Here is a 12,295-nt window from a genome sequence, read left to right as displayed (position 1 = left end):
CCTCATATGAGGGAGCTGGGAGAATAAAGACTCCAGCTCTACTCCCTTCTCTCTCATTGATTTCCTTTGAATCCCTGCTATTGCCCAGATCCAATTAGAAGTTAAAAGTCACGGAGGGGCCAGCCCGGTGGTGTAGTAGTTAAGTTCGAGCTCCTCTTCAGCGGCCCACAGTTCGCAGGTTCAGATCCTGGGTGCGGACCTACACACTGCTCATCAAGCCATGCTGTGGCGGTGTCTCATACACAAAAAATAGAAGAATATTGGCAACAGATGTTAGCTCAGGGCCAATCTTCCTCACCAAAAAAAAAAAAAAAAAAAAGTCAAGGCAGCTTGTTGATATAGTCCATATAGGTCAGCCTCTGCCTCCTAGGACACAAACCAGAGTAGAGAAGGGTGGATAATAGATCTAGAGGGGCAAAATTAAGATATTTAGCATATCCATTTTACACCCTAGCACTACTATACCATTCTGACTTCAGCAGTAGGTGGTTAGGAAGGTAGGTAGTCAAGTATTTTATAAGGGAAATCGAAGAAATATGTATATCCAGGCATTTTTCAAACTAAACAAACAAAAAAAAAGAAAATGAAAGCTTTTTTATAACCCCATATCACATTACTTTTGGAAACCACTACGAACTGTAAGCTTCTTTGATTGTTACAGTGCTTAATAGCATCCAGGAGATGGCAGCATTGGCAAAGGATAGCACTATTTAGAAATGTTCAAAATATTTTTTACAGTTATCACTGATAGATAACAAACTTCCTAAATAGAAATAACTTTGTTAAGCATGGTTGGTCCTAAACAACAAAATGCAGAAATACCAGATTATTGTCAAATAGTAGTATGGCTCTGGGAAGATGGTTATTCAAAAGTACATGTACCCCAGTACTTTCCTGATAAAATCTTCAAATTCAAAAGGCACACATATCTACAAATATACATAGTATTATATAGTGTCTTTATAAGATTTGTATAAATTGTTAAGTTTTAAAAGCTTGGGTTGTAGACATGCAAGACATAATCTATAAATTGTATTCAAAAGCAAGTTTAATAATTAGAGGCAACTATTCACGAAATATATACAAAGTATCATATTTCAGATGCAGTGACAAATTAAAACCTGGATATCACAAACATCACATCAGCTATGAGAAAAAAAATTAATTTGCCTTTAAATGTCATTTCTAAATTGCTTTAATCTTACCCAACATTCAAACTTGTAAAGTTTTAAAGATGCACATAGATGTTGTCAATATTTTGGGCTGGGTACTTATTAGTTAGGTACAGAGGACAAAACCTCAAAAACAGTCTCGTCCTCCTAACGCTCAGTCTGATATGGAGACAGGCAAACCCAATGAATTAGAATACAATTGGATCTTGCTCTAATAAAGCAAGGTGCTATGTAACTGGAAGGGCCAGCTCACCCAACTCCACCTTGGGATTCATGGAAGACTTCAGCAAGGAAGGAGGACTGAGTGGAGATGTTGAGAGATGAGCAGGTGCTTGCCAAGATGATCACAGGGAGAAGGTCACTCCATGCAGAGAGAATGGAAAGGGAGGGCAGACATGACACAACACACTTCATCTCAGTGTTTAACCACACGTGAGCCTGTCCCCCAGGGAATATTTAGCAATGTCTGGAAGTATTCTTGGTTATCACAACTGGGTAGTTGCCGCCAGTATCTAGTTGGTACAGGTCAGGTATGTAGCTAAACATCCTACAATGCACAAGACAGCCTCCCACAACAAATAAATTATCTGACCCAAAATAGTGCCGCTGCTGAGAAACTCTGCTCTGACCACCAATTGCATCTCTTGGAATGGCCAGATTGCAGGGAGGGACAGGAAAGAGGCAAGAGATGGGGCCAAAATGATAAAGAGGGCACAAAATTAGGGAAGCCTCATTGGTCAAAAAAAAGAAATTTAGATTTTATCCTAAATGTGAGAGCAAGCCAAACAGGATCAGACTTGCATAGTAGAAAAATTGCTGTGGCTGCAGGAGAATAGATTGGAGATGGCTGGATTGAGAAAGGACAAAGAAAATGGAATTTTAACAAATTCACTTCTAATTTCTTTATCAATGGGAATATCTTCAGAGTGAAAAAAATGGAAGACTGGTCAAAGGAAATTGAAACCCAAGACGGATGCCAAGATTGTGAGCAAGTAAGTAGCTGCTCTAAATGATTTCAAGATTTCTGACTCAGATAAACTAAACTGCCCACATCTGCACCTCATTTCCTGAATCCTTCCCTCCAGCTGGCTGGCACTGCTGCCCCTTCCTCCCTCTTGCCGGGCAGGGCCTCAAAGCCCTTCCCTTGGCTTCATGTCTTGGCTTCCTTTTCTTTATTTATCCTACCAGACGGGCAACCCAGATCTCACTTGTTCTTCCAGTTTTAACTTGGAAACTACGCACTTAATCCTTTGTGCCACCAATGAAGGTTAGAGATACTCTACCCTTCAGCCTCAAGTATAGCAAGACTACCTCGTAAGGGTGGTGGAGAGAGGGAAGGAGAGGATTTGACAAGTTACCTCCCAAGTGATAAGAGAATTTGCAGATGAGATTAGCAAAGTGATTTTGTCAGTTCAGAGATCAAAGTAAGAGCCAAAATCTTTTCAATTTCTTAGTGTCCCACTTCACCCATCCTACCCTTACCTCTCACCTCTGCTTCTATTACCCTGCCCCTCAGTCACTCAGCTCCAGCCACACTGGCCTCCTTCCACCTCAAAGAGTTTGCATTGGCTGCTCCGTCTAGATGAGAAACAGAATTCCCTTTGGAGCTTTAACAAAATGCCCAGATCCAACCGTTAGATCTTTTTTTAAAAGGCAGATATATTTTTCCTTCTGAGTTTGGTTCCTCTTCCTTCTTTCTTTCCCTTTCACCTGTATCAGCACCTCCACCCCACCCCACCTCCATCATAACCCATGTCAACCACCTGCTCTGCATCTACCATATCTTCTCCATGCTTATGTAGAATATTTAAGTAAATAAGAAAACAATAGAAATATGAGGATGCCGTCCGAGCCTTACTCTTTTCCTGCCCTCTGATCTCCTTTGGATGCTCCCCACTGGCCGGACCCAATTGGAAGCCAGAGAGCAAGGAAGCTCATTGATGCAGTTCATATAGGTCAGCCTCTGCCTCTTGGGGCACACAGCAGGCTAGAGAAGGGGACCTTGAATCCACAGAGAAAAAAATAAAGATATTCAGCACAAGCTTTTTTCAGACCACTATATCTGTGCTCCACCACACAACTTAAGAAATCAAGCATTACAGATATCATTGAAGCTCCCAACAGACTCTGCTCAGATCTCATTTCCCTTCCTCTCTCTCCAAAGGCAACTACTATCTTGAAGTATGTGCTTCTCATTCCCAAAATATTTTTGTATTTCTACTACAAATGCACATATCTAGACCTTTACATGGTGGTGTTTTTATATGTTTGGAAACTTTATATACATGGTTGTGTACAGTATGAGTTTCTCTGCTGCTACTTGTTTTGCTCCACTGTATAACTTTGATAACTAGCCATGCATGTTATAATTACACATGCAGCTCCACTTCCTTTATTTTCAGTGAAGTATATTATCCCTTTGCACAAATCACCACAGTAATAGCTAATTATAAATTTTTACTATTACAAACAAGGCTATAATTAATATTCTTACAGATGTCTGCTTATGCACATATGTAAGAGTCTCTATGGTTTGGAACTAGGAGTAGAATTGCAAGTATCTTAGCTTGAGTCCTGAGAAAACAGAGCCTGAGGTAAGGATTAAGGTACTGCCACTTTATTTAGAAGGTACAAGCTCAGGGCAGTGAGAAAAGGAAAAAGGGAAGGGAAGCAAGAAAAGATACAAAGCAATACAATGCAATTCATTACCATGCTCACCCCTGCATCACAAGAAGTCACAAAAAGATAGTGGATCACCTGGCAGATGTGTTCACATAGCATATGATTCTTTCTCCAGAATGTTTGAAAGAGAAAGTGCATCACAGCATAATCTATAGAATCTACCCATTTCTCTCCCCCTCTCCCTCTTCCCATAGGTCAGGGTTCACCCCACAAGAAGCTGACTACCTTTCCTACCCCTGTATTTCAGGGTTGCGTCATCTGGCTTCCTGGAAGCCCCTCAGAAAGCCAAATCCTATAACCCGTGTGTAGCATTATATCCAAGCCTGGAAGTGGAGAGATGACTCATTGTGAATAGCGCTTGGCATAAGCAGTATGAGGGCTATGAAAGTCAGGCTTTCAACTCAGACTCTAGCCAGCTCAGGGAGCTTGGCAAGGTCATCAGCAAAGAAAGCAATAGCAGTGAAAACTAGGAGGCAGACAGTGCCTTGAGAAAGAAGGATGTGGTCACAAGAATCTGAGGAACTGCACAAGGTTTGTGTCCCATATGGTATGCATATTTTCAGCTTTAGCTGATGTTGCAAAATCGCGTTCCAAAGTGACTGTACCAAATTTACTCCCACCAGCAGTCTATAAAAATTCCAGTTGGTGGCCAGCCCAGTGCCATAATGGTTAAGTTCATGTGCTCTGCTTTGGCGGCCCAGGGTTCACAGGTTCAGATCCTGGGTGCAGACCAACACACCGCTTATCAAGCCATGCTGTGGCAGGCGTCTGACATATAAAGTAGAGCAAGATAGGCACGGATAAGAGCCCAGGGCCAATCTTCCTCAGCAAAAAGAGGAGGCTTGGCAACAGATGTTAGCTCAGGTCTAACTTTCCTCACCAAAAAAAAAAAAAAAAATTCCAGTTGTTCTACATCCTTGCCAACACTTAGTATTGTCATGCTTCAGAAATTTCGCTAATCTGATGGATATGTAATGGTATATAATACTGTTTTAATTTGCATCTAATTTATTAATAGTGACACTAAGCATCTTTTTACTCAGTGAATTATCTATTCAAATCTTTTTCCAATTTTGCTTTCAGGTTCTTTTTCTTTTACATATTGATTTGTAGAAGTTCTTTAGATCTTCCAAATAAGAATTCTTTTCCAGGGGCCAGCCTGGTGGCATAGCAGTTGGGTTCCCACACTCCCCTTTGGCGGCCCAGGGTTCACAGGTTTGGATCCCGGGCATGGGTCTATGCACTGCTTATCAAGCCATGCTGTGGTGGCATCCCATATAAATTAGAGGAATATGGGCACAGATGTTAGCCCAGGGCCAATCTTCCTCAGCAAAAAGAGGAGAATTGGCAACAGATGTTAGTTCAGGGCTAATCTTTCTCACAAAAAAAAGAAAAGCTTTTCCATATTGCAAACTTTTTCTCCCAGTCTGTAGATTATATTTTCACTTTGCATGTGCTATCCTTCGATGAAGAGAAGTTTTCATTTTAATATAGTCAAATGTATAAATTCTTTTCTTTACTTCAGAGTTTTATTAGGAATGGCTACTGAAATTTATCAACTACCCCTTCAAAATCTATTGATATGACATGATTTCTTAAACCTTATTAATATAATTACTTATATTGATAGTTTTCCTGATATTGAACTATCCTTGCATTCCTACAATAAACCCTAATTGGGCATTCTTTATTATTAATAGGATATATTGCTGGATTATATTTATTAATATTTTTGTACAATTTTTGCATCTATATTCATAAGTGATAATCTTCTCTAATTTTGTTTTTTATAGTATCCTTATCAGGTATTGGTATTAAAATCAGCTGAATTTATAAAAATAATCAGAGAGATTTCCAACTTTTCCATGTCTGCCTGATGCGAAAGGCTTTAGTTAAGTGTAACTATATAAACCTATCCTCCTAAAATTCTGTCTCTTTCCTGCAAATTTTCTTTTTCTTTCTTCAAATTCCTCAGCTCCAAAAAGTACTCTGTCCAGAACACACTTTAAAAATATCTCTTCTTGGGGCCCCTAGCAAAACATACCTTTCACTCTAATAAGAAGACATCCCTTCAACAGTAACCTAAGCAATGGTGTATGGCTATACATTTACCTGGCTCTCAAAAACAAAAATCAAAAAAGCACGATTTGTAGCATTTGCCAATAAGCTGCCATGGCAAATTTCAGGCTACCAGAGTGACATCACTGAATGTGGAATTGAGAAGAAAGGCCCAGAGTTGGCTCTCGGGAGCCAGTGAGAACTATCTCCAGCATACCACTGAATCAAGATCCTTCCTCCACACCTGTTAGAGAACGATGCCAGACTGTGGAAGAATTAAAACATTAAACAAAGAAAGTTGGACTTTACCCTGTAGATAACAGGAAGACCAGTACCGCCGTTTAACCTCAGCAAGTCAAGCTCCTTTCCTGGGTCCTAAGCCTTAGGGCCTCTCTTCCCCACCCTCCATGCTTTGAAGTGCCTTCTCAAATTTTTCCAAGTCCCCATCCAGTTCCTGGAACCAGCCAAGGTTACAGTGCCCCATGCCCATTTCTTCCCTTGAGGGCACTTTCCAATACCCTACCTGTAATGATCCCTGTCTTTTCCCCTACCCTAAGTTGGGTTGCCCAGACGTCTAAAGGAGTTCCTGGACTCAGGCATATGGGATTAGACAGGAGGCCTCATGGCTGTACCTATAGCCAGCTCAGTTCCCAAAAGGTGCCTGGTAAGAGTGGTATTATTTTGTGGGATCCCACAAGACTGAGCTGCCAGAATAAGGTGAACATGCTGATTTGGGGTAACTCAAATTGTTTACCTGGACAGGGACTCTCACATAAAAAAATTTTGCCTTTCACAATTAAGCCAGGTATAAATCCATAGAATTAATGCTAGAATAGTTTAAAAGAAAGGAAAGATGACTAAAATGAAATGGAGGGCTTAAATAATGACTAATAGATGAGTGTTAGAGTGGGGTGGGGAAGAGACATTGATTTAAATCATCTATCTAGAAGTAACATGAGAAGCTCTCACAGAAATAATTCTCTAAAGAAGCTAGTGTAGAAAAAGAAAAGCAACAGAGGTTAAGGCTCAACCTTAAAGTTTAAACACATTTGGGAAGTGGAAGAACAAGAGAAACTGGGAAAGGATATGAAGAATGGATAGTCAAAAGGTTAAGAATTGTTAAGGATATTGAGCAATCCTCATCAATTATTGCTCGTTTTGTTTTATTTTGTTTCAACTAAGTCATGTTTGTGGTAAAAAAAAAAATTAGTATAAAAGTTTATAAGATAAAATGATGAAAAACTTTTCCTAGCATATATTATTATTAGCATTGCTTATAAAAACTAAAAACTGAAAACAATGAAAAAATAAATTGTGGTTACAATACAAAACTATACAGCAATGAATATGTGAGCACATACAACAAAATACATCTATTCTCACCAATAGAATGTTGAGTGAAAAATACCAGACACAAGGAATAAAATTCACACAAAGTTCCCAAACACACAAATTAATCTATACAGTACTTTTAATATTCAAGATAGTTGTTTACTTTGGGGGAGGAGGGAGCATGACTGGGAGGAGCACAAGGAGATCTTGGGGTGTTGTTAATGTCGTAATTCCTGGCTTGGGGATGGTCAGAAGAGTGTGTTCTTCTTGTGAAAATTCATAAAATCGGTGTTCTGTATACTTAAAAATGTGTGTACTTTTGTGAATATAAATTATATTTTAATATAAAAGTTAATTTTTTAATGTGAAAGATACCACCAACTTTCTAGGCCACCCTAACCTATTCTTAATCACCAGAGGGAAACAATATTAGCAGTAAATTGTCCATTTCTGTTCACAGATTATTAAGACAAAGTATTAGTTAAGGTGCCATGCCAAATTTCATTTCTGTTCAGTTGAAGTTAGCCATCTTGTTAGTATAGATGGAGAAAGAAAATAAGAAAAAAATAATTCCTAAAATAATGTTAATTAGTTCCCTAAAATTTAACCAGGGGTGCATCTCTTGGTGGAATACATTTTGCTCAAGAGATATAGCTCTTGGGCCAGCCCCGTGGCTTAGCGGTTAAGTGCTCACGCTCCACTACTGACAGCCCGGGTTTGGATCCCGGGCACACACTGACGCACCGCTTCTCCAGCCATGCTGAGGCTGCGTCCCACATACAGCAACTAGAAGGATGTGCAACTATGACATACAACTATCTAGTGGGGCTTTGGGGAAAAAAAAGGAGGAGGATTGGCAATAGATGTTAGCTCAGAGTTGGTCCTCCTCAGCAAAAAGAGGAGGATTGGCATGGATGTTAGCTCAGGGCTGATCTTCCTCACAAAAAAAAAAAAGAGATATACTTCTTTTCTTTGGTTACATAGAGAAGAGAAAGGCAGTGACCACACAGAAGTAATGATAAGAGATTAAATTCACAGCTAAGGAAAAGGAGATAATGCATGAAACTAACAGCTCACACCAGAGATAAGAGTGGAGCAGCCTACATTTATAAACTTTTGCCAAAACGTGGAACCTTCCATATAACCTATAGTCCTCAGGACAATTCCACCTCTATCTAATAGCTTACCCTAGGGACAACATAACTGGTAAAATGAATAACTATATCCTAATGGGACAGTTTCTGGATTTTGATGAACATCGGGAATAACAGAAGGAAAACAAAAGCATCACGTGAGAGGGAACAGTTTTGCAAAACAAAGAATTAGAATAACATATATCCACAGAATTTGTAACCAGAAGCTAGAGCGAAAAAGAAAATAATAGATTAATATTTACCTGTACAAATGAGCACAAAGGTTTTTCAGAAAAACAGAGAAATAATTATTAACAGCCTATCTCTGAATATAGAAAATATCAACATCAATATATTCTAATTAGTAAAAAAGTTCATTATTCTTCTTTATGTGAAGATTAGTGTTCTATTTAGGCATCCATTTGCATGTTTATAGAATTCTATTTTTATGGCTACCAGCAAAGGATCATCTTAGAAAACAATCCTCTCAGAATGAGGATTCTTTACAGTGAAGTTCAATTTTGTATTTCTTAAACTGACAGCTGCTGCATGGTTCCTCTGAGGGCCCAATTTAGCATTTTTAGTAGAGGAAGGTACTTCAGTACACTTCTGTACTTCAAAATTAAGCACATGTTTCCTTTACTCTTCCAAGAATTATGGAAAGAACTCTGAATTTTATAAACAATGCCAGCACTGTCCTATAAAACAAATGGGTCAGCATGGTTCAAAAAACTCAGTGACTCAGGATTAAGTCATAGCATATTGGCATTAGAAGAAAATTTAGATGTCATGGCATAGTATTTGCTGGATTTTGCCTGCCATCATCTGTTCCCCATTCTCATGATAGCAACATCTTAATTTTCTTTTGGAGAAATACCTTCTTCCCTATTCCGAGTTCTTGTGGTTTGAGTTGGGGCACTTCACCCTGATCCTGGGTCCAGGGGTGGGCATATGACCCAGGACTGGACAATCAACATATCCTATCTCCCTGGCTCTAGTGATTGTTCCAAGGATATGCACATGTTCCTTTCCAGGCCAATAGGAAGCAACCACAGAATTTTTTACTGGAATCATTAAGAAAAAGAGGTTATCTTTCCACCGGAGTTATTAAATCATAAGAGCATAATCTAGAGTTGTCAAAGGGTCAGCACACAAAGGCCTGCTTGAACATAAAACTAGCAGAGAAGAAAGTACAGAGAAGAATTAGAGAATCCTGAGGACCTCATTTTGGCCCTCAATCCAAAGGCATGTGAAAATAGTACTGTTATAGACTAAACCCTGTGTCACCAAAATTCATATGTTGAAGACTTAACCCCCAATGAGATTGTATTGAAGAAAGGCCCTTTAAAAAGGTAGTTAAGGTTAAATGAGTTCATAAGGGTGGGCCCTCATCCAATGTAACTGATGTTCTTTTAAGAAGAGGAAAAGACACCAGGGATACACGCACACAGAGAAAAGGCCACGTGAGGACACAGCGAGAAGATGACCATCTGTAAGCCAAGGAGAGAGGCCTCAGGAGAAACCAAACCTGCTGACACCTTGATCTTGGACTTCCAGCCTCCACAACTGTGAGAAATAAATTTCTGTTTTTTACGCTGTCTATTCGGTGGTATTTTGTTACAGTAGCCCTAGGAGACTAAGACAAATGCTATCCCTAGACTTTTCACTTACAAGAGTCAATATAAAACCTTTTTTGTTTAATACAATTTGAGTTGGAGTTCTGACTCTTATAATGGATACATAATTGCTTCAAATAGCATCAGGAATATGGTATTAAAAATAACAGAACCTAAAGTGTGGAATTTGTTAATTGAGGTAAGGTGCAGGGTTAGTGAGGATTCTGCCATTCCCCAGATAGGAATGATTATGAATTCTTACTTTTTGATAGGAAATTAACTGGTTAAATTACTGCCCATTTTATTTTAGGACCCTCCATGTATCAAACAAAGAAGGCTGGATGGTAAGAGACTTGATAGAAAATATGTTTAGAGGACCTGACAGAAAATTCATTATGTTGGAATGTTTACTTTTTGGTAAGGACCAAAAAGGAAGAGCCAAGCTTTGTTTGCAGCTGGATTGTCTAAAAACCGAAAAGATAGAAAATACAACTTTTCCTATGGTTAATAATCCAAAATGGCTGAGAGTCAGAAAGTCTTGGCCTTCCAGGATTAGAATTCAAATTCTATACTCCAAGCTAAAGTGAACACAAATGAAGCCAGGATACTGATACCCACAGATCACTCCCAGTCACTTCCTGTTATTCATTCCCTGCCTGACAAAGGGGACAATTGTTCTAATTGTAAAGATCTAGTTACTGGAAAGTAGCCAGAAAAGAAGGGGTTGATTAGCTCTGTCACCGCACCTCAGATAGGGCCGTAATAGAGGTCAACAAGCTATGAGCTAGTGGGTGGCCAAGCACCAATGTTTGTTTCTAAGAGAGAAGAAAAAAAGAATTCTGGTTTTGGTCACAGGCTCAGGGAATGTGAATAGAAAAAAATGTACCAATATTATAAGGGAGTTGTATTGCCTTAGAAACTCCAGGCCTGGCAAACAAAACCCCATGATTACTCAACTCCCAAGGCACTTAATACTCAAGTCCCTCAAACCTTCCCCAAAGGAATTTGACTGCTAAAAAAAAGGAATCTTCCCTAATGACCACCTTAGTTGTTGCCAAATAGGGCAATGGAGACGTGAAGGCTTTTCAGATAGTAGAGCCCCAAGACAGACAGACTAGCTGACCAAGGAACTCATGCCACTGTTAGGGCAAGGATTTCTGCTCTTCCTGGTCTTCAAGATATTATATATGTCACAGACCAGCAGCCATTATATATGTCTCCCTTTCTCCTCCTTTGAAAATGGTAGTTTTTAATTATAATAATCCTCTTTTCCTTTCATAATTGTGCAATACATGTGTCAAGATGGTCAACTATATTAACTATAGATTCCAAAATCACAAGGAGATACCTCTAAGCCCAAACAAGAGGAATTTGTGACACCTAGATATCGTGAACTCTGAGCTGAATAAGGTTACTAAATGACAATTTGAGTCATTGTCCCTTAGAAATGAGTTTGCTTTTATCTACGTGAATGGTAGCATTGTGGAGGAGAACTCCACAGGAGAACTAGGGTATGCATGATGTTGAGCAGCCAAAAGGTTGACTGTTGCGAGCACCTGGTTCTTATTTGCCCATCTGGAACGCATTTCCCCCATCCCACTTTCAGTTCATGTACTTCAAGTGAGGCTGTCTGCACTTCCAAATGTCCTAGCTCCACACCAGGCATTTGACCTAAATCTGGCCAAGCATATATTCCATCCTCTCAGTCACAATCAGTTCAATTGTGAGAGATGCCTGGACTGGACTTTTGCTAAAACCATATGGAAAGTAAGGCTCTCCTTCTGCTGTGGTTGTTTAAGCTGTTAGAATGTAAGTCTAGAACTCAGCTGCAAGGGGCCAACACATGGAAATAACCTGCTTCAGAATGAAGCCACAAGAAGGAAAGCAGAGCCAAGTGTTGGAAGGAGAACTTGAGTCCCAGTGAAGTCATTTCAGCTCAAAAACCCAGCTGTGCTTGAGGCAATTCTACTCTTGAACTTTTCAGCTTTATTAACCAACATATTCTCTTTTTAAGGCAGTTTGAGGAGTTTCTGATACTTATACCTAAAAAGAGTTTTGATTAATACAGCCATTTAGGTAAAGCTCCCACCCAAGGCAGAATACCTTGTTCTTGTTATATTCTTGTCAGAGCTGCTAATGTGAGGTAGGTCTGATTTTGTTTCTCAGAAGAAAAGACCAATAAGAAAAAGCGGATAAAACCAATACAATCTCAAGTTTGCTTTTCACCATTCTAGTGCATTTCTGACCCTAAAAAAATTACTATAGTTCTAGTTTCTAACAATATTAAAGCCCTCAGAACTGA

General features: G+C 39.3%; 1 long non-coding RNA gene across 1 annotated transcript; it reads left to right on the top strand.

Moving 5' to 3' along the window:
• The first annotated feature begins 2,097 nt into the window (after positions 1-2,097).
• LOC147914793 (uncharacterized) lies at positions 2,098-9,977 on the top strand. Its single transcript, XR_015554897.1, has 2 exons — positions 2,098-2,164; positions 9,795-9,977. It is a non-coding gene; the product is annotated as an uncharacterized LOC147914793 (long non-coding RNA).
• The last annotated feature ends 2,318 nt before the right edge of the window (positions 9,978-12,295 follow it).

Source organism: Ceratotherium simum, chromosome 17, assembly GCF_057802395.1.
Source record: "Ceratotherium simum simum isolate JZ-2026a chromosome 17, ASM5780239v1, whole genome shotgun sequence".
NCBI classification, from domain to species: Eukaryota; Metazoa; Chordata; class Mammalia; order Perissodactyla; family Rhinocerotidae; genus Ceratotherium; species Ceratotherium simum.
Note: the sequence above shows the minus strand (reverse complement) of the source record. Positions and strands in the feature narration are given on the sequence as shown.